General features: G+C 41.9%; 1 long non-coding RNA gene across 1 annotated transcript; it reads right to left on the reverse strand.

The window, feature by feature from the left end:
- Window positions 1-17,870: 17,870 nt before the first annotated feature.
- Window positions 17,871-19,945, reverse strand: LOC133708000 (uncharacterized). The gene is made up of 3 exons (XR_009845490.1): window positions 19,661-19,945; window positions 19,029-19,107; window positions 17,871-18,066 (listed from the first exon to the last, which is right to left on the reverse strand). It is a non-coding gene; the product is annotated as an uncharacterized LOC133708000 (long non-coding RNA).
- Between the last annotated feature and the right edge of the window lie 1,233 nt (window positions 19,946-21,178).

Consider the following 21,178-nt stretch of genomic DNA (forward strand, 5'->3'; position numbering starts at 1 on the left):
AATATGTAGCAATTACATACATGCAAAAGTAAAATTATGAAAAACAAAAAGAAAAATTATCAATGGGCGAAGAGATAAGTATAGTATGTAGTTTATAAAAGTATAAATGTTATGTTATCTTAAAAAGAAAAAAGTTTAAACAAAAAATATTTAAAGAAATACACAATTCTCTAAACCTAGTGTAGAATAGTGATGCTGATGCCACATGCGCTATGTTATATCTTTAACAAGTATTATCTATACTATATTTAAGAGAAGAGCGATTGCTCACCATAACTGAAGTCTTTTACTCTTATACCCCTAAAATATTAAATAACTTTATATATATTTCTAATTGTTAGGCATAAAAAAGTCAAAACTTAAATAAATAATTAATAAGAAAATTTATTATTTTCATAAACTAACTACCCACTTCTAGACGGGTGACCACCCACTTCTCCACAGCCATAGGGTGTGAATAATTTCTAGTGTTATTTATATGGGTGCGGCTATTGCCACCCTATCATTTACTTTGTTCACCCTACATTTTAATTTCAATTATTAAATTTACTTATCTAACCCTTTTCTCTTTCCAAAAATATCCTTATATGACACATCTAATTAAAAAAGATTTTTTTTAACGAAAATCTCTCATTTAATTTATACCAATAACAAAACTAAAATATATTAAAGTTTTTATTATCATAATCTGATTTACTTCCATTTTTTTTTCTTTCAGTTTCAATGTTCGTCTATTTCAATCTATATCAAAAAATTAGTAAGTTAACAACTATGAGCAATGAAGAAAAGTTTTTTTTTTTTTTTTTTTCGTGTTTTAATTTTTTACTTTCATTGTTCATAAATAATATTGCAAAGATTTTGATGAAGTTAACACTAATGGTTTTGTGAATTGAATAACAAATTAACCATGAGAGAAGGGTGTGTGTGTTTGGTGGGGTGGTAAGGCTTTGGTCTCATATATAAGAGGTCAGGAGTTCGAGCCCCATCAAGGGTGGGAATGGGGTGGGGGGTTTTTTTGAAAAAAAAAAAAAAAAAAAAACCATGAGAGAACAAAAGGACACAAAAAAAGTAATAAATTCAAATTTGGGTGGAGCTAGAAGAAGAAGATTAAAAAACATTCATATATATTATCTGTAATGACAGAAATCTACAATCAGGGCTCTCGGAGGTGAATAGGGTTCCAGAGCGGAGGCGAAACTAGGGCTCTCGAATGGCTGCCTACATCCGTCCGACGGCACGTCTATGGACGCTGTCGTCGGACGGGATCTGTTTCTAAGCAATCTAAGGTCCCGTTCTCGGGGTGTTATCGCTCCAGATCGAGGATACCAGTTTCAGGGGGCTGGGGTGTTCGCGGTGGCAGGGAGGGTTTTGCTCGATTCTGGCAGGACGAAGTGGTGGGTCGGTTGGGTTGTGGAGATCGGATCGGAGGTGGCGCTTTGCAGGCTGGTTGCACGAGGATGGTGGATGCGAGGTGATCCGCTTTGTTTCGGGGATGGGAGTATTTCCAGATCCGATCGTGGCATGGTGGCTGGCAGTTCAACATCTTGGGTCAGCTGGGTTGCAGAAGCGGTGGCCGGCGGCGAGCTGTTGCAGGTTTCGATCCGATTCGGTGGTTGCCCCGAATTTGGTAGTAGGTGGTGGCTGGACGCAGGGGAGGGAGGTCCGAGGCAGGCCGGAGAGAGTCCGTTCGGGCGGTGGCGACCCGGTTCTGGTGGTGGAGGCCCACTGCTTGGGCTCGAAAAGAATTGGGCTGGGCCTTATACTGTTTCTGTGGCATCCTTGTCTGTTGGGATTATGCTTGGGTTTGGGCCCACTGTTTGGGTCCGGCCCAAGCTGTTTTATGTTTATTTTTTACAATTTTTATTTGTTTAATTTATCTAGGTTGGATGCATTTTATGCAACCAATAAAATCCTACATATACTGTGTAGGCCTAATCGGGCTTTGTGCCTGTGTATGCACTCTACGTGCCTTGTCTGCTCTAGGTCGGCGGCGACTTATTTGCTTTGTCAAATGGACGCTACTGCCTAGTGGCAGGATGAGATTAAGGGTCGTCGGATTTACTTTTCGGCGGCAACATAGGAGGAAAGCTGTGCTAAAGCAGGTAATTATGCTATGTTGTACACGGGGTACATATCGAGTTTTCTTTCCGCTATGTCACTGCTATGTTAAAGCAAATGGAGTAGCTATTGCACTCTTTGCTAGTTGGTGCTTGTTAGAATACAAGTCTCCTGTAAAGTTTTCTGATATTGTTTCGGAAAATATTCTAGATGCTTATGGTAATCAGGGGTTTAGGCTCTATGTCCCCCCCTTGTATTCGACAGTTTCATTAATCAAGGCTTGAGGGTAGCCGCACCAGCCCTTTATTCAAAAAAAAAAAAAAAAAAGAAGATTAATGTTATCCAATAAGAAATTAAATAGTATTTGTATTTTTTTTTTTTAGAAGTAGATAATTTCATTACTTATCCATGGCCAGAAGGCACGTACATCATATGCTGTCTTACACCAAATAAAATCAAGTTGGTCTAAGCTGTTAAGCACATAACAAGTAACCCTCATTGGGAACAACTTGAGCACAAATTTTGACCTAGCCATCAGGAGACAAATCCAACAACTACCTAAATCGTTGCTAGAGTAACCCTAATTGCCTAAGACCTCATTTGGTGTACAATCAGAGAAACTAAACTTAAATAGCAATCAACTGGAATCAAAAGCTAGGTACCGAAAACAGGAAGCTCAGAGCTTTCCTTCGCCCTTATCCTTAGGGCTAAAACTCCTGAACAGCAATAGCAATAGGGAAAGTGAGACACAACAGAGTCTCGCCCCCGTCTTTTGCAGATTTGAGCCCGAGAGAAGGCCCAATTGGCCTCTGGATGGCGAAAAACCAAGCCCAACGAATGGGCCCCACAGAGGCCCAATACCATTAGGACCCGGTTTGATGAGGACACCCAACACTGGGCACCCCAAATCCTCTGTGATGCCCCGGAAATTCGTATTTACTTTCCGAGGATTTTCCGGAATTTAAATTGTGGGTATTGGACGATTTCGTGGCTCGTGGACGGAGCTGAAGTGTTTCGGATGAATTTGTATTCGAAAAGTGTGGATTTAGGGGGGGTTCAAGGTTGACTTTTGATACGTTGAGATTCTCCGAAAACGTCCTTCACGAAAGTTGTAGACCGCGTCGATACGAGTTCGTGGACATGTGGAACGCGAGAATCAGAGTTCCTATGAGAAAGTTATGGCCATTGGAAGGAGTTTCCATTTTGGTATAAATAGAAGTTTCCCGAGTGGGAAACTTACTATTTTCATTTGGTTTCCTTTTCCGGAAACTCACTTCCTCTCTCTTCTCTCTCTCGACTCCTTCAGTGTCGAAATATTTCGACTGACCCGACCCGAACCCGGAAACCCGACCCGGCTTTTCCGGCGAGCTCCGGCGACGAAACTTTCCAGATCGGTTCGTCATTGCCGTCCGCTCCTCCCTGTGGTGTCCTCTTGCGGCGGTGATGGTGATAGAAGGCGGCGCAGTTGGTGTTTTCAGACCCGGTCGGAAAATGCAGCTCCGGCGACTTCGTGGCTTCATGATTCCATGGTTGAGTTCAGAGGAGGCTCCCTGATCGATCTGTGGTGGTTGTTTGGATCGATTTACGTGGAACTTGGTTCAACTCGGTTTGAACAGTAATCCACGAGTTGTGAGGTAGTTTTCGACCCTTTATGCTTGTTTTCTGACTTCGAGCTAGTTATGAGAATTCACAAGCATGCTTAGATGAAGCTTTTTGATGTTGGGAGTTTTGTGAAATAATGAGTTTTTGGCCGGCGGCGGTGCGCCACCGCCTGTGGCGGCGTTCCGGTGGTGTTCCGGCCATGTAAGGGACTGTTTCTGGTATTATATATGTTCTACTCGTTGATACGAGCGTTTCGATATATAATATGCAAAATTTGGAGTTCGTATGAAATTGTTATGATTTTTACGGTTTCATACCAGTTGATTTATTCGATCCGTGAGGATTCGAGCGTCCGATCGACTTGTGGTTGGGACGTATCGATCGTGGATGTATTCCGGAGACTTGGGAGGTCTCGGATGTGGTTTCGCCTCGATTGGCGCCACTTTGGGGATTTTAGTTCAAAACAGGGGTTTCAGACTTAAATCGTTTGTGGATTGTTGCTAAGTTGCAACCGTATGTGATTAGGTGCTTGACGAGGTATCCTTGGACGGTTGTTTTGTGGTGTGGCTGCCGTGTTCAGTATTGAAGATGCAGCGGGAGTTTCGAGGTGAGTAATCTCACAAGGTTCATTATGAACGGAATTACCATTATTGTTTTGGCGTTAATTGTTTAACTGCAAACTATAGTTGGTATTAGTAGGCATTCCTGAGCGAATGACTACGTATATATATATATTTACGTGAAATATATATATTCTTGTGGATGATGTGTGATGAATAATATGCATGATGGTGTTCATATTATTGTTGAATGCGACTTTTCATTGAAACAATATTGTAGAAAAAGATGTTTTCTATTGTTTGAAAAGTATTGAACTTGATGTTACATTTTTGAGTCAAACGTGACTCATTTTAAATGTATTGGTCCTTGTACCAAGGGTCACAGATGGTGAGCAGGGATGGGGAAAGCCGAACTAGATGGTCGTAATGTTTTTAGGTCAGGTGTGACTTACTTAACGTTGACTTGAGACCAGATGGGGTCTGAAAAGCATGGGTCGCAGATGGTGACCAACGGTTGGTTCTAAGACCAGACGGAGTATGAAAACCAAGAGTCACCGACGGTGATAGGTTGCAGATGGTGACCAATGATTTATCTGTGTTATGAGCCTAGTTACCATATTGTCTTAGAGTTATGGGATTAACTGTGACTATAGATGGTATTAGTGGCATTTCTGAGTGAATGATTATGTGTGTACATATATATATTATGGGATATATATATACATATGTATTCATGTATTGGTGGCATTTCTGAGTGAATGATTATGTGTGTACATATATATATTATGGGATATATATATACATATGTATTCATGTATTGGTGGCATTTCTGAGTGTATGACTATGTGTGTACATATATATATTATGGGATATATATATATATATATATATATATATATATATATATATATATATATATATATTCATGTATTAGTGGCTTCGTGGTGAATCTGTGTTGATGTGTTGTGTGTCTGGGTTAGACTGAATTGTTGTTGGTACATCATGGGGGGTAGCGGGGAGCTATCTGATGCTCATGAGTACGTGTTTTTAAAAGAGATTTTCGGGGATTCTTTCTTTTAAATGTCCTGGGAGGACTTGTTAATCATATTTGAATTGTTAGGTTAACGATTTATATGATTTTGTCACGGTGTGACTTTTGTGATTTCCCTTTTGGAAAAGAGTATTGTTTTGGGAAGCATGGTATGTTTTCCTTATTCTCGAGTCGAAAGTTTTCCTCGTGTTTGGCTTGAGTTTTGCGGGCTTTTATCCCGTGATTTGGTGTGAGTTGTTTTGAGTTACTCATACGGGCTTGCAAAAGCTTACCGGATTTGTTGTGTGACAACCCGGTGCACTATTCAAACGGTGTAGGGGTTAAACTTGCAGGTCAGGGAAATCGTGGCTGAAGGTGAGGTATCTTGTTGGCAGCAGAACTGGTAGGAAGCAAATTTGTTTGGTTTTGCCATTGTTATGACTTCCGCTTTGTAGTAAACTCTGATGAGCTTTTACGTTTTATCTTGTTTTTGACAATTTAATTTGTAAACTTATGTAATATATGACTCTGTGAGCGGGTCAATATTGACATAGTGGGTTCAGGGCATCAACATGTATATTGTATAAAGGGAAAAAGTTTTCCAGATATTTGGTATTGATGGCTGAACGTTCACGCATGTATAATTATGGGGTTATATATCGATTTTTTAATTGTGTTAAAAATCAGGGGCATGACATCCTCCGTTGCTGGACTGTCGTTGTCTTCTGGGCCGTCGAGGACCATCACAGCCTCGTTGTTCATCTCCTCGCCCAACGTCAGCCAAACGGTTCTGTTGGCTCAGCCGCAAACGAGCAGTGCACCTCTATCAAAAAATTTCGGTCTCAGCCGCCCAGTTAAAGCGACGGTTGCGCTGTCGTACCAAAACTGTGCACCCTCAGTAGCCTCGAGGAAGTTCAATTGCAACCACAAAGCCGTCAAAGCACCGATCCCAATCCTTGTAGGAGGCAACCCAGACGAGGAGATCGGGTCACCATCGTGGATGAAGCGTTCCACCCTGTCACCGTAGCCATGGCTTTCGCCAGCCCAAATGATCAGGGCCTCATCACCGCCGCCACGATCCTTATCCATAGTAGGGGTCAGATCCGGCGAAAACAGATCAATGGAAGGGCATAGGTGCCCAGATACTTGAAACCGGCCAGAGCTGCTATGCGCCCCACCGGTAAGAGGAGGCGGCGTGAAGGTCAGTGCGAGGAGACACGCTACTAGAGAGAATAGGGTTTTCATTTTTCTTCCCTATACTTTACGGGAGGTTTTTTTCTCCTACATAGTATTTGTATTTAATTATCTGGTTATGTATTTAGTTTTCTTTACAAATTTAGATTTTAGAAAATTAGTGTACCTATTAGTTATTTTGCACTTGGGTAATATGGTCTTTCAATAATTCAAATGTTTGTAGGGTGAACTAAGAAAATTGTAGGGTGGTAATAGCCGCACCCTATTTATATTTAATTGTATTTAAATATAGTTATGACTCTTATCCCTAATTAAAGATTTCAAACTATCAGACAGCTTCTTTATTAGAGAGAAGAAACAGAAAGGACGTGCAAGGTATTATCCCAACCCTCTTGCCCTCTCCTTCATAAAAGAATTCTGCAGAACCCTAAGATCAAAGAGACTTCCATAGCTTATCTTAAGTTTTGAGGTTAGGCAGCTGCCTAGACTAGACCCCCCCTGAATCCGCCCCTGCCCTCGATCCATACTTTCTGTACGTATTCCACCTCATTGTGACTTGTTGTAGACGACACTAAGAACCTGTCACTTGCAGGGCTGAACTAGCCTCTAACTATCCAAGCCTTTGGGTGGGGGGTTGTCAAGCCCTATTAAAAAAAAAAAAAAAAAAAAACACCAACTCCACACTCTAAAATTGAAAATTAACCAACTGTTTAAGGACATCTGATTTATGTGTTGTAGGGGCTAGGCGCCTCTCGGACGTTACTTATGCTTGATGACATCATGTGTATAACTCCCCAACCAAGAAGCTCATCTTACTTGGGGACTTCGGGGACTTGTACATACCTCCACTATTATGGATGATTTGCTATGTCACCAAGCATGTGTAACACCCTCTTTGGGGGACCCACAAGCCTTTGTGGGACCCAACCGCGACATGCATCCCGTAGCCCGATGTCCAAGCTACGCCACGGTAGTCGGAAGCGGCCAATACCTCGTCGGGAAGCCACCTTCCCTGCCTTGCCAACATGTCTCCACAACATGCTTTCTACACTAGCATAAGAACTCTTAGTCCCACATAGAAGAAAATGTAAAAGAGAGGGGTTCCCTTACCTATAAAAGGGACCCCTCCTCCCACTTAAACATCCATCCCATTACAACTCTTGTAATCTATGTTGGGCCGCAAGGCCCAAACACATATAGTGCAATATTCAAGTGGACGTAGTCTCCCGCTAAGGCGGGAGACGAACCACTATACTTCTTATGTCTCACACTCTCTCTCTCTCTTCTCTCTAACGTTAATTAGAGCCTTTGGTTTCTAACATTAACATTGACGCCGTCTGTGGGAAGCCAACACAATTACTTCGTCACTTTTCACACGCTCAACATCAATTCAAGCTCAGTCAACACCAAGTCAATGCGTGGTCAGCGTCAAGTCAACTGACTGAACGCTAACAAAAAAAAAAAAAAAAAAAAATTTGGCAACTTGTGCTCCGTCAACTTTGTACTTTGCATGCTGCTCTAGCGTTAACACAATTCCATCCTTAGCGGTAAAACACACACAAAAGGGTGCTTGGCGGTGAAACGAAAAAAAAAAAAAAAAAAAAAAAACCAACTTTTGGAGCCTACTCTGGACACCCAGAAGTGTACTTTGGGCACCCATGAGGACAACTTGGCGTCTCTAGCGTCAAACTGCTTTCTCTTGTTGGCCCGCCAATGTCAAAGTTTCACCCTCCAGCGCTAACGATCTCGACGCAGTCCGTCAAGCATAGCAGACATCACACCTCCGCCAGCTCCAGCGCCAACTATGACGTAGTCCGTCAAGCCTTGCAGCCCACAAAGTTCTCTATGCACAACGAGGCCGTCAAGCACAGTGTCAAGCATCATGATGATCCCTTGTCATCACAGCTCCTTTGACACCCAATAGTTATCCTTGTCACGTCAATTTTGGATTCAGGCATTAGGATTCCAGTCTCCGTGGTAGTCAAAGCCTCCGACAAACGCCGAAAGCCTAGCGTCAAACTGGCACCTACAAGTACAAAGGGTCTCCGCCAAACAACGCCTCAGCCATCCGCCATCCGCTAAGAAAAGCCTCCGCCAAGAGCCATCCGCCAAGGGCAACAACGCACCAACTTGACGGAAGTTAAAGCTTCAACAGGTTGACGACCGTCAATACAACTTGTCGGAAAACTCTCTTCATCTAGCTTGTCGTCGCATAAAGCTCTTCAATCTCCTTGACGAAGTCTTCTTGACGCAATTATGCTTCATTCGCAACCTTGCTTGACACCCAGAATCTTACTCTGGACACCCATCAGCAAACGACCTCACTATCGGTCCGTCAAGCAGCTCTCCCGTCACCCAACCTCTATGTCTTGCAGCGCCAAGGCTCTATCCGTCAAGCACGTTCCGTCAGGGAAAGATCCGCCAAGCTGCACCGCCAAGCGGCAACTGTCAAGCACCGCCAAGGGATTTCGCCAAAGGCTTTGACACACCACCAAGCCTTGCACCGTCAAGCACCACGCATGACGGCAGCTTTTTTTTCTCTCGGTGATCAACCCAACTCAGAAAAATATTCCGACACCCATTGCCTTACAAAAACAGAGAAACAGGGGGTCTGCTTCCCGTTAATCCTCTCTCGGCACCTAGCAGCCTCAAATATGGTTTTGCTGCTGCAGTTTGGAACAGATGCCAATTCAATCCCTCTCACAGCCCGCCACAAGCATCTGCATGCTCAATAGCGCTAACTCCAACATCTTGATTCAAGCACCTGATTTCATCAGACTTCATTTGCAGCCAGACTGAAAACCAACAAGATAAGTCCAACTCTCTCATTATCTGATGCGGGTGCCATGTGCCTAGCAGAGGCGTGGTCAATAATTCAACTGCCACTTTATAATTGTAACGTCCCGAACCCAAATTCACCGGTTTACTAGTCATTTGGACAGTAAACGGTAATTTGTTTTACTTTTACTCTTTTTCAGCAACTTTAGTGGCCCTAAAAGTTGATTTTTTGTTCGGGTCAAAATTTGGGAAAATGTTCTTCATGGAAGTCGTAGAGGGCGTTAAACCGAGCCCGTGCATATGTAGTACGTAAAAATCGGACTTAGTATGCGAGAGTTATGGCCAAAAATGTAGAATTTACTGTTCATGGTAAATTGGGTATATATATGGAAAGTTACCACAGTAGGTTTCCATTTCCGGAAACCCACTCAGTAACTCTCTCTCTCTCCTTTCCCGATCTGTCCTTCCTCTCCCCGTCGGCCTCTCCCTTTTTCTTCTTCGATTTGACGCCGTCCGGCCACCAAACGGTGAGCCCTCAATGGCGGTCGACTCGGCTCCCCCTTCCCTACACAGCGGTGGTCGTGGGTCACGGTGTCTTGGCCGAACAAAGGAGATCGAAGCCCAATAGCCCGAGGGTGGCAGCTGAGGAATTCCGGCGATTTCCGGCGATTCCGGCCGTTTCCGGCCACGAAATTGGCATCGAAGGTTCGGTTTTCATCACTGATCATTTCCCCTATGGCCTTGTGTCACGATTTGTTGTGTAGAAGTCGAATTGATGAATTGAAATTTTAGGGTTCTTGAGAAATTTCTGGGCTTGTGTTCATCGGCCGAATTGGAGCTCTTTCAGGTAAAATTGGAACTTGTTGTAGTTGAATGAATGGTTGGGTGTGTTGAGTAGATGCTACTGTCCAAAGTTGGTGGCCATCGGAGGTGGTGGCCGCCGGCGCGTGGGCCCCACGCGCCGCCACTGTTGGTGGCGCGTGGAGGCGTGTAGGGCAGTGTTTTAATTCCAGTTTTTAGCCCATTAAATTCTATAAATGTTGTAGAGCTTGTATGTGAAGTTTGGTGATTTTTGGAGAAGCTTGGAATTAATTATGAATTTTTGAAGTTTAGGGTTTCGATTATCGAATTACGAGAATCCGACCGTCGGATATCTCTCGGTTCTGCTTTGGAACCTTTAAATTAACGAATTGGTATTAGTGGTATAATTTGGGCTGAATCCGAGGAGAATGGGAGATGTAAATTATGAGGAATTGAGTTTAGGAATTATATTAAATTGTTGAATAATTATTCACGGAATATAATCGTGTACAGGATGTCGTACCGAGCCCTGGCTCGATGAAGGAACTCGTATACGTGATCGTCGGAATAGTACTGTGAGTGGACTTTTGTTTTAAATAATGATGCATGCGTTTATTTCTTGAATTAATTCTTTATTTAATTATCATATTACTTTTCAAGCATATTATTTGTTTCCGGAATTTGATTATTGGTTTATCTCATGGATTTGCTTTCAATAATGATTTGCTGAGATGGATTATGATTTACCTCAGTCATGAATTTCGGATATTAATTCGTTATGCTCGGATTCGAGTTTGTGATTTATGTTGATTTCCGGAGTTTCATATTTAATTTCATTCATCGATTTGAGATTTTTGAAAGATTTTCGAAATGGGATTTCGATGGAATTATTTCTTGTTTATTTATTCGATCTTTGGTTTTGGCATTGGGAATGCCTTAGTAATGATTTCGGTTTGAGAATTGTGATTTTGTTTGATCTCGCCTTTCTGCCATTGATTTGAGATACTTTTGGCGTGTGGGACACGTCGTTGGAAATTCTTTTACGAGAGATGGGGGAAAGCCTTATGTATTTTGGATTTACTGGATTTTCGGTTATGTTTCCCTGTGCCATACTAAGGGGTGATTTTATCATGCTAGCATTGATTTTCCGCCTTTGTGGCGCGGTGATGGGATCACCGTAGCCCTTCCGCCTTTGTGGCGCAGGTTACTGTCTCTGTGATAGTAATTCTGTAGCCCAGTATCCTATCGCTACACTTAGTGGCGTAAGGGTATATTACGGGAGTTATGGGAGTTCTTTAGCCTGGGAGGCTATCACCCAAGCCTGAGTGGCTTATTCGTATGGCTATCATCTTCCCCTACTTATACTATTTTTGACTAGCGGGGACTAGTCTGAGTTCCTTAACCAGCGGGGCTGGACTTATATTTTCGAGTATTGAAATTTCAATCTTTTACTTTGTTGTTTTGACTAGCGGGGCTAGTCGGTTTTCTGGAGTTCAACGTTTTTCGGATTATTTTCTTAAGTGTTCTATAAATGTTGCATGCATCCGGATTTTATATATCGAAAAATGTGGGAAAGTATGAAGTTTTATTTTGTTTTATTCATATTAAATTATTTATTTTTGTCCACTCACGCTAACGTTTTTATGTACTTTCCCCTGGGCCCTTCGGTTTCAAATGCCCAGTTTGCAGGCAAATTAGTGGAGGTCGGGCGTACATGACATTTGAGGCATAATTGTCACCACTTCCGCATTGTAGGATCCCTTGATCATTTACTCTACTTTTTTATTTCCTTGTGAATTAGTATTGCTCTGATAACCTTTGGGATTTGTATTGTTAAGTTGAGTTTTGTGTTTTGCGAGTTGGGGAATGTTGTTTGGGGGAGCAGGGTGGCTCCAGGAGAATAAGGATGGGTGATTTAGAAGTGTAAATTTTCTTTCTACAGGTTTTGGGTTGTCCACTTTAGGGGAAGTTCTGCCAAATTTTTGGCAAAATTTCTTCTAAGGTGGGCCCCGCAGGTCCACTTCGGATTTCAGGGGGAAATCCGGGGCGGGTTCTGTCAATAATTTATCACTAGCTCCCAAGCACGCTATCATAATATATTGCACCCTTGCAAATACTTACCTGCTTGTCATGTTTCAAATGCATGCTTTGCTATGCTATAATTCAATGCCATGTATTAGAAACATCATACACTTGTCTATGTGTGTACACCTACAGTACGCATCTATCTGCTGCTTATACATGTTCAATTCTTTAAACATGTTACAATTGTAGGGCATTCAAAATGACGGCAGCTTGCTTAAACACATTCAACTTGTTTATGTGCATGAGATTATTAATGTGAAAATAGACCTTCATGTCTTAGTTCTCCAAGTGCTGTGACTCACTTGCTGCTCATAGACTCAACGTACATATCATTTGATTATTGTTAGAGAGTGCATATCCCATTCTTGATACGATTCACAAACACTTGGAATTCTCATGCTTCATTCATGCAATTATAATAGAACCCAAGCATACCACTTATTTTACACCTTTCGTGGGAAGGTCATGCATTCACAAGTCCACAGATCCCAATGTTTTCAAACATAATCTCATATGTTTCTCTGCCAAATTGATATATAAAGAGACACATGTGATCAAAGCACAGACTCTACACTTTGCTCCTTTAGGTAAATCTAAAGCATGCTTACAATGCTATATGACGCACAGATCAGCCCCATGATCTATTAAATTGCATTAGCTTGCTTATTGAATTGCATTGGATTGCTATTTTCCGCACATTCATATTCTCGCTGCATTGGTTATCGTATGACATTCAATTAAACACAAAGCATCAATGCCACTCTTTTGTCCTCTTCTGGAAGCTAGCTGCTGTGTATATGTTAGAGACTAGCTCATTTTCCATGCTTCAATTATCATTATACATTTGAGCCATGCACCAATGCCTTCAAGTTATACAATTGTAATGGAATTCAAACATATTTCTTATTCTTCTAGCAAGAATAAGTCAAAGGTCTCCCACTATGAACCTTACATTTTCAAATGCCTAAATGGTGTTGTTCTCTATCAATTTGACATTCAAAATGGATATTCATGCAAGTTATTTGTCATCAACTACTACATTGCTAATACACTTTACTTACAATTTTATCAAAGTACATATGCAAACTATTAGTGTTGATTTTACAAATTCACATATTAATCATCTATTTTGTTTCAAGGATATCCAACTATTCCTATTGAGCATTCACTTACTTACAAAGAATATCTTGATGACTATGGTGCACTTCATTGGAACACCTCACTCATCGATCAACATGGAGCTTCATGCTAGGACAACTCCAACATAATTTGGGTACTTATATCAATGCCGACTCCAACTCACTCCAAATCGGCATAAGATAAGTAACTATATCTTCCTTTTTTATGCTCTTTCAATTTGAGCTAGTGCCATGTCAATGCTATGCTTTTATAACTCTTGAGCATGCCTACAACATTTCGTAGATTTGGCAACACTTTCTAGGCCTTACATGCTAGATATGTCATGCTTCCTTAATCATGTTTACAACAATGCAAAAATGTTATTAGTAACTTTACTACAAGTACATGCTATACACATGTCACACTTATATTTAATTACAATCTAATTAAATAAATATGTGACACTCACTTAAACAAACTATACCATGCTTATTTGTCGTTGTTCATACAATTAGCAAAATTTACATCTACTATATGTATGTAAATATTTTGTCTAGCCTCTTGGCCACCATACTTTGTCAAACTCTCCCCATGGAAAAAAGACCTAAATCGGTCTAAGACTCCACGAGTCTATGGTCCACGACCAACCGCCAAGCGGTAAGGCAACGCCTCATAATGACAATGACGCTACCCGGCATTGCAGTCAAGCTTTTTCTCCTCCGGGAAAGAGTAAAGGGACTGGTTAACGTAGCTCACGGCAGCCATTGATCCGGCAGTTAACCCCCGACGCTTGGGTATCAAAGATTAGGTTCGCTACCTAACACCCACTGCTTATACGCAGCTCCCCTCATCAAACAATTTTCCGACCATACGGAGGTCTATAGCCAGGAGTGGGGGACTCCTTAGAGGGCCTAGCAGGGGCCCACCCGAAAGGGCATAAGCGCTCGCTCGGACCAATTCTAGATGGACGACGCACTTGCACTAATTTTGCTCGCAATACGGCACAAAGCTAAGCTTTGGTATCAACCCCGCAAGAAAATCCTCATTGACTGGGGACTTCGAGGACTTGTACATACAGCCCATCATAATTACCAACGGTTAAGTTTACGGCTCAGGGCATCACATTCGAGCTTCCCGCTCATGAGCTCTAACGCTCACGCCTTCGCGGCAACCCCGAGCTTTTACGCTCACGCCTTTGCGGCATCCCCGAGCTTTCAAGCTCACGCCTTCGTTGCATCCCCGAGCTTTCTCGCTTACGCCTTAAACGACAACCCCGAGCTTCACGCTCAAGCCTCCCTAGCACCCTCGGGCTTTCACGCTCTTGCCTTCCAGGCAATCCCAAGCTTCACACTCACTTCTCCTCGGAATAATATACATTAATGGAATATTGAATTCTTCTACCATTTGTCGTTTGCAACAAATCGAATTCTTTTTGCGTTCCATTAATACGAGCGAAAACCAAACAAACACAAGCGTTCGTGTATTCATCGTTCACGAATTACAAACGCTTGCCTTCATGGCACTCATGCAACTTACACCGAGCGTAACCTCGTCAACTCGATTCGTTTGTTTTCTTGCGACCACCACGTGCATCATATGCTTATTCGTGATATGTTCACACAACTAAACGCGTTCTCGAGTTTATACGTCATAATCGATCGTACTCGACGCCATTCACATGTATACATCAACATGTATCATGCACCTCGTACATTCGTATATGCCAACGCATATCAATGCAAGTCACATTTGTTGCCCAATACAACAACCATTCTACATATGCGTGCTTTTGTCTTTGTTGTGCAGGTTAACGAGTCACTTCTTGGTTACGGAGTTTGGGGACTTGTAGGGGCTAGGCGCCTCTCGCACATTACTTATGCTTGATGACATCATGTGTATAACTCCCCAACCAAGAAGCTCCTCTTACTTGGGGACTTCGGGGACTTGTGCATACCTCCACTATTATGGATGATTTGCTATGTCACCAAGCATGTGTAACACCCTCTTTGGGGGGCCCACAAGCCGTGGTGGAACCCAACCGCGACATGCATCCCGTAGCCCGATGTCCAAGCTACGCCATGGTAGTCGGAAGCAGCCAATACCTCGCTGGGAAGCCACCTTCCCTGCTTTGCCAACATGCCTCCACAACATGCTTTCTACACTAGCATAAGGACTCTTAGTCCCACATAGAAGAAAATGTAAAGGAGAGGGGTTCCCTTACCTATAAAAGGGACCCCTCCTCCCACTTAAATATCCATCCCATTACAACTCTTGTAATCTATGTTGGGCCGCAATGCCTAAACACATATAGTGCAATATTCAAGTGGACGTAGTCTCCCGCTAAGGCGAAAAACGAACCACTATACTTCTCGTGTCTCACTCTCTCTCTCTCTTCTCTCTAACGTTAATTAGAGCCTTCGATTTCTAACATTAACATGTGTATGGCCCAAACTCTAGTGACTTGTCCAAGTTGTAATAGGGTTAGTCTTACAGATATCATCGGAGATATCATATTCATTGTACGATTCAGTTTTCTTGTAAGACTCATATTCTCTGCTTGTAATCCTCTATATGAAGAGGCCCCTATTATCAATTAAAGCACCAATTATTCTCTCCCAATTTTTGATTTCCTAAAACACGTTATTAGCACGAAACCCTAACCCTGAAACCCTAAATTTGTAACCTTGAAACCCTAGTTGCCTCCGCCGCAAAGCTTGAAGCCCTTGATCCCAGGAGTCCAGAACCAAAAGCAGAACCACCAGAATTGGCCTGAAAATCCTCGAACCGGCCACCAGAAGTCCAAAACCAGTCAAGTTAGCCTCGCTAGTGCTTCTGCCTACCGACATCAGCGCGCCTCTGCTCCCGCAATAGCCTCGCTAGTGCCTCTTTCCATCTGCATTAGCCTCGCCTCACCCCAGCGCTGTTAGCCTCGCTTCGCCTCGATAGCATAGCGCCCCCGCGCCTGTCAACCTCGCCCAGCCCCGCACGATTAGCCTCGTTAGCCCCTGCTAGCCTCTCCCAATACCTCGTGCACGTCCCTGCCTGATGCAAGTTCCGGCCACCACCGTTTACCTGCGATTTTTCCGGCCATCTTCCAGCCAATTTTCCGACGACCATATTTCAAGGTAAATTTTTATAAAAGTTTGCGCTTTCAAGTAATTTACTTTCTTTTTTTTTCCTCGGGGACTTCCAACATCTCTTCTTCTACCTCCCACTTCTTCTTTTCTGGGAAGACTTAAGCCAAACTGTGGGAATTCGAGCTATCTCCAAACTTAGAGTTTGCAGAGAATATACGATCGACCACACACATCATTGTTTTGATATAATCCAAGATCTCTTGGAATTGAATTTCTTGGGAGAAATTACGCTCAGAAATTTCGTGGCTTTTTGCTCCGAAACTAACCCATTTTCTTGTTCTTTTTCAGGATGAGTAACCTGACCAAACTAGACTTTGCTCTGACAACTAGCTATGGATATCACAAGTGGGTTCGTGATGATCGCCAGCATCTCAAGGCCCAAGAAATCCTGGAAACAATTCTTGAGCCTAGTTAGGACGTGTTATCTGTTGAGCAAGCTCAAGCTATGGAAGCAAATAGAGCAGCCTTGGAGGCAAATAAGGCGAAAGCTATCAACCTAATGACTTGTCATATGGATGATTCGCTCTAGTACGAGTATCTGAATGAAGAAGATCCCAGATGGTTGTGGGTCTCACTCTAAGAATGCTTTGGCAACGTCTGTGACTCAATGCTTCCTGACTTAGAAAGGAGATGGCGTAATCTCCACTACTGTGATTTCAAGACAGTTCTTTATTACAACTCGGAAGCACTTCACATTAAATCCTTGTTGTGGTATATATTTTAATTAAAACTCGCAAGCGCACGAATCATCGTTAGTATAGTGTGCAAGTACGAGGTCGTTCCAACTGAGGATTGATAATTAATTTAAATCCTAACCTAATTAATCCAAACACAAAATCACATAAACAATCAAGTAAAAGAAGATATTGATTTTTGGGTTTAAGAATAAAGGAATAATGTGAAAATTAAAGAAACAAACAAATAATGATAAAACCTAGGGTTTCGAAATCAACCACTAACAATTCTATTTATGTTTCAATGCAATTAACAGATTCTTTTGTTCCTCTAGATGATAATTCCCGTATCTAAGTCCTTCTCAGGTACTCTAGACCATAGTTTTCCTTAAGTGTATGATGCTCTCCCTCTCGGGTAAAGATCTTATATCCTAACTATGCAGTTTATCCTTCTCAGGTATAAATTTAACATGCAAGACTCATTACGCTTTAGAAAACAAGGGAATCAAGCAAACCATTAGTCTTTCTCAAGTAATAATGTAATTTACCACACTTAATCACAAGAAGCTAATCAAATTATATTGCATCTCTGCTTCAAATTTGTCTTCCAATTACTATATGCAAAGCCCTAAGGTGATCAATCAAATAACTTAAACATAATGCATCAATTCAAATAGTGATTAAGCATTCATCATAAAGAAACTATAAATCCATCAATAAATCATTAAAGTACATAAACAATCTGTCACGCCCCGAATTTTGAATAACCAATTCAAATCCGAAACATGAATAAACAATTAATACAAATAACGTTCTGAATTTTTATCTCACAAACAAACACACCACTCGCCACTCAACACAAAAACTCGAAAACCTCGAGTTAATTATTACAATTCACTCTTACAAAGTAAAATTGCAAAGCTCTAAATGAGCATAACACACCTCACAATATAATGCTGTAATTCACATAACACTACTCTAAGCAGCCCGATCACCGTCCTGGTTCTCCTGACCTGTAGGATTTCCCGCTACACAATTTGAATAGTGTACCGGGAGTTGCAACAACACAAAACCCGGTAAGCTTTTTACAGCCAGTATGAGTAAACAAGAAAGAACTGTTGATTTTAAATTACAATTCTTATAACTCAACAACACAACCAACAATCTCAACATCCACGACGCAAACGTCAAACCCATTCAATATCACCACTTTGGTCTTATCACACAACACTATCACCATTTTTGGTCCTATCTCACAACACTATCACCACTTTGGTCCCATCCCATAACACGTTAGAGCTCTAACTGCCTCGTTACCTCTGACACCTTGGCCTAGGGTCAAGCAACGGCAAAAATACTTCGGTTAACACTATAACCGTCGCGCTTTGGACATCCCCGTCCTCAGCACCATATACTTCGGTTAATAATAAACCGTCGCGCTTTGGACATCCCCGTCCTCAGCACACAACTTCGGTTAATAATAAACCGTCGCACCTTGGACATCCCCGTCCTCAGTACTCAAACACTCCGGTTATCCTTAACCGTCGAACTTCGGACACCTCATCCTCAGAACCCTACATTCTCTAACTCTATACATCCTCCAATGTAAATCATGAATATTAACAAGAACTCATCAATCATGTTCATCACATATAAATATGGTAAGTCACATGTCAATTCATAATAATTTAATCATCCCAATTTCACACTCTTCAATGTCACACCATTCACATATAATCACGTAAATATATATATACGTAATTATCCGCTCAGGGATAATCACTATTACCAACTATAGTTCACATGCAATAAAACCGAGAAATTCATTTGTATAGTAAAAATCATTTTACTTACCCATGGACCGTAGTTGATCAAGTCCATATGATTTTAAAACAAATATTTATTTCATAAATATTTTCACGCAATTACGACAAAATAAGGTAATTAAATTTATTCTGTTCGTAATATGAACCACGTGAGGTTTACTCACCTCTAAATTCCCGCTGCGTCTTCTTAACAGCTCAAAATACAATTTCACGAATCGTCCGCCAAATCCAACCGTCGATCACCTAATCAAACATGACCTTAACTTAGCCAATAACTCAAAAACATAATCAAACGACAATCCAACGGTCGGATTGAAATTACATGATGATCCAACGGTCGGATCCTCACGGATCGCCTTCCTAATCACTGTTTTGCATTTATACGAAGATCCAACGGTCGGATCTTCGCCCATGACCACACAAAGCCACTGGGACAGTCATAAGATCATCATATCAAAACTACAAGTCCATCTGACGGTCCTAACTTCACAGATCACAAATCTAACGATCGAAATCGATCTAAACTTAAAAATTCATAACTTAATCATACGATATCCAAAAATTGCGTATAATATATCGAAATGATCGTATTGAAATATAGAATCTGAAAATGTACAGAAACCATATTTTTGATCCCCGGAGGTGGCCGGAAAGGGCCGCCGGAGTTAGTGGCAGAGCCGCCGCCGACCACCACCAATGGTGTCGGGGCCGGGCTGCTCTTCTTCCTCTCATCATGCTTGACAACTTTCATAACTAGCACGAAGTCTGAAAATGACCGGAAGGGGTCGAAAATTACCTTGAACAGTATGAAGGTGGCCGGAATTTTCCAGAAACCGGCGAGAAACTGCAGAAAACGGCGAGCTCCAATTCGACGTAAAAACGTCAATTTAAGGCTTCGATTCCTTCTGAAGAGTTGTTAAGAAACTCAAGAAGAACTCACTGGTTCAAGAATCACAGAAAAATATGGTCTGTAGCTCGAGATATACCGATCGAAAGCTTCGGTGGTCGGAAAAATTCCAGAATTTTGCAGAATCCGGCAAGGCTCGATTTCGACGTCAAAGCTTCAATTTCAGGCCTCGATGCCTTCTAGATAGTTGTTAATAACATCAAGGGGAACCCACTGGAAAAAGAATCAATCAAAACGATGCACTACAGCTCGAGATATCTTGATCGATAGCTCCGGTCTCGTTTTTGGTTGGGTTTGACTTGCAGCCACTGCTACGGGCCACGCCGCCGTGTGAGGCTGCTTCTGGGAGTTTCAGGAAGTTGAGGCGAGCTTGTGGATGGATTTTGGTGAGGATTGGTGACCGGTAGCTTGAGATATCAAGCTTGTTTCCAAAACGAGCTCAAACCGGGCGGAGCTTCCCGCCGCCGCTGGTGGCCGTGTCACGGTGCAAGGCTGCCTCTGGCAGCTGCGCAAGGCTGAGACGAAGCAAAAGGAAGTGGTTCGACGCCGTTTGGTGGCCGGTGGAGGTAGAGAGAGACCGAAGAGCCTTTGCTCTGTTTTCGGTTTCGGTCGAGCGAGAGAGAGAAAGAAGAAAAAAAAAAGAGAAAAAGAAAAAGAAGGAAGGAGACCCGGAGGAAAGGAAAAGGAAAAGGAAAAGGAAGAAAAAGAAATTTCTAAAAGAGAATCCGAGGAAAAGAGATTATAAAAAGAATCTCATATTTCCAAAATTCGTAACATAATCGTACGAACTCCAAAAATTTCGTTCGACATATGCACGCGATCATATCGACGAGCTCTACAACTTTTATGAAGGAAGTTTTTTCCCAAATTCCGTACGTAGAAAAGTCGATTTTTCTTGAATCGCACAATTCGAGCTTTTGTTAAAACGAATATTTCGAAACTTCGATAATTCAAAAAGTTGAATTATTTCGGGTAATATTCGTGCAAAAGCACTTTAATCAATTGGCACAATTTCACGAGACGAAATGGAAAATTGCGGGTATTACAATCTACCCTCCTTAAAGAAATTTCGTCCCGAAATTTAATCGCGAGTCCATTTCTCCCGATTTAAAGTTTTCTGTAGTTTATACAGAATAAACTGTAGAAATTTTCGAAACTACTGCTCTACGTATAAAAATACGTCCGTATACTGAGTATATACAAGATTCCAAAAATAATGTAAGAGGTAAGTTTCGAACTCCTGACCTCAAACACGAAGGTCTTGCTCCCAACCACTGAAGCAAGAACTGCTTTCATTAATATATGCTCACTTGTTATATTTATTATGTCATAAGCGACATAAATAAAATATAAGTGGAGGCAAGTCTCGAACTCCAGACCCCCTAAACCAATGCTTCGCTCCCAACC

This window comes from Rosa rugosa, chromosome 5, assembly GCF_958449725.1.
Source record: "Rosa rugosa chromosome 5, drRosRugo1.1, whole genome shotgun sequence".
Lineage (NCBI taxonomy): Eukaryota > Viridiplantae > Streptophyta > Magnoliopsida > Rosales > Rosaceae > Rosa > Rosa rugosa.